The sequence below is a fragment of the Elephantulus edwardii genome, unplaced genomic scaffold (assembly GCF_000299155.1).
Source record: "Elephantulus edwardii isolate Elephantulus edwardi_28Jun2011 unplaced genomic scaffold, EleEdw1.0 scaffold00192, whole genome shotgun sequence".
NCBI lineage: Eukaryota > Metazoa > Chordata > Mammalia > Macroscelidea > Macroscelididae > Elephantulus > Elephantulus edwardii.
In genome coordinates this window covers 1,954,970-1,957,435 of record NW_006399942.1, presented here as the reverse complement: position 1 = coordinate 1,957,435, position 2,466 = coordinate 1,954,970, and positions in this window count along the sequence as shown.

The following is a 2,466-nucleotide window of genomic DNA, read 5'->3' as shown; positions in this document are numbered from 1 at the left end:
GGAGAGAACAGTTTAAAAAGAATATATTTTAGGGAATTATGATTATCATAAGAGTTTGGAATGAGGGTTACAGAGTGGCGTATACTCCGGGTGAGGGTGGGAGGGTGAGGGGGGATTATATACCAATGAAGGAGTTTTTCTTTTGCTTTTAAAGAAGAGCAAACTGGCAGTCGGGGTGGGGTGGGCAGGGAGAGAAGTACAACAAGGAATTAATGGAAATCCACAGTCTCTGTAAATGTTCACTGAAATTAATAATATTTTTTTAAAGTTGTAAATAGAGGTACCATTCGACCCAGCAGTTCCATTACTGGGAATATACCCCAAAGAGACCATAACTGACATCCAAGCAGATATATGCACACCTATGTTTATCTCGTCTTTGTTCACAATAGCTAGGAGTTGGAAACAACCTAAGTGCCCATCAACAAACAAATGGATAGAGAAGCTGTGGCATATTCACACAATGGAATACTATGCTGCATTGGAAAACAAGGAACTCATGCAATGTTATTCAAAATGGATGACCCTGGAGGACCTTATGCTGAATGAAGTATCTCAGTCACAAAAGGACAAAGACTGCATGATGCCACTCTTCTAAAACAGGACTGACCTCGGGGTTGGTCTGAGACTGAGAAGGATGGGTTCAATAATATATACTGCACTGAAACAGATGAGGGAGAAAACCGTTTAAGAGAGGAAATTATTAGGTATTTTTGTCATGACAGGAGTTCAGAGTGAAGACTGTATAGTGCAGTGGACCTGGGGGGAGGGATTGTAAAATAATGAAATAATTTTTCTTTCACTTTTTTTAAGAGGATAGTGTACTAGGGGGAAGGACTAGGAGGGGAGAAAAGTGCAAGAATGGATGAATGGAGATCCAAAGTCTGTGTAAATTTTCATCGAAATTAATAATAAATTTTAATAAATGTAAAAAAGGAGCAAAAATAGAAAAGGTATGGAGATAGGAAAATTATACACCATTTATTTAACATATAATTTGTACTAGATATTATTATAGTTAGGTTCTTAGGTTCTATCAAATCAAGGATGACCCATAGTTACTCTATGACCAACAGATCTGAACCCTCTCCTATCCTTGGAAGATCCTATGTTTTGATATACTCATGCCCATTGCTGAAGTCACTTTGTCAATTCATCTGGTTGAGGTTTTCTATTTCTTTCATCTATCCTCTACCCTTCCAAGTGTGATGTCCCTCTTCAAGGAATAACCTTTCCTAGCAACATGTCTAAAGTTTGTGAGACAAAAGTCTATGACCTTTGTCTCCAAGGAGAACTCTGACTGTACCTTCTCTTCAAAGCATTGCTATCTGTTCCTTTGATAGTCCATGGGGTATTCAGTATTATTCTCCAGCACTACATCTCAAAGGCATCAATTCTTCTGTTATAGTTACTGATTGTCCAGCTCTCAGATGCATTAAAAAGACTGAAAAGACCATGGCCTGAATCTGTAATGTCTCAATTTTTAACTGATATCATTGCTCCTCAATAATTTGTAAAGGTCTCTGACTGCAGACTTTCTCAATGCAATATGTTTCTAATCTCCTAACTAATGATACAAAGGGTGCTGATTGTGGATCCAAGTAGGATGAAATTGTTGACAGCTTCAATCTTTCATATATTTCATGATGTAGCCTTTAGGTCTAGTGGTGATAATTTTTGTTTTATTAATGTTGAGATGCAATACATATTGGAGGCTATTGTCTAAAGGGGAAAAAACAGGACATGGAAGCATAGAGTCATAAGTGTCTCTCTGAAAGGGCCACATGGAGTGAAAATAGCAGAGCTCTTTACCACCCCAGAGCAGAAAGTAGAGGAAGAGCCCATAGCCCAGCCCCATGGTACCACTAGAGCAAAAGATTTGTTTATCCATTGTTAAATCAAAGACTTTCAGTTGTGGTAACAAGAATGGAGTTTATTAGGAAACTAAGTTGGAGAGTGGGGCAGACAAATGATATATCACAATGTAAGTCCAGATTTTGTAAAAGTTCTGGTTCAGTTCAGCAACACAAATTCAAGAAGCCTCTGGTTTTCTCAATCATGCAGAAGTTTGTTTGCCTGAGAAGAGTTATAAGTCAGTTTCTCCTTCAAACATCCAGCAAGAATAATAGTAAAATCTGTAGGTGTGGCCAGCTTAAATGCAAGAAACCTCATGTCATACCTTGCCACAATTTCTGCAGAGCAATGCCACAGTCTTCCCACCAACAATCACCAATGTCTCACCAACAGGGTCTCATTTTCACATGCATCTTACTCAAGTCTCCCTCAAGTCTTCTAGCCACAAGTTTTGCTCACCTCAAGTCTTGCTGGTCAGTGTGGTAAGCACACACTCTCTCTCTCATCCTAGTCTCACAGCTATTGAGAATTTGCAAGACCATGTGTCCATAGTTAAGGTAGCAGGAGACCAGAGCTTAATTCAATGGCTAAAAAACCCCAATTTTAAGGTAA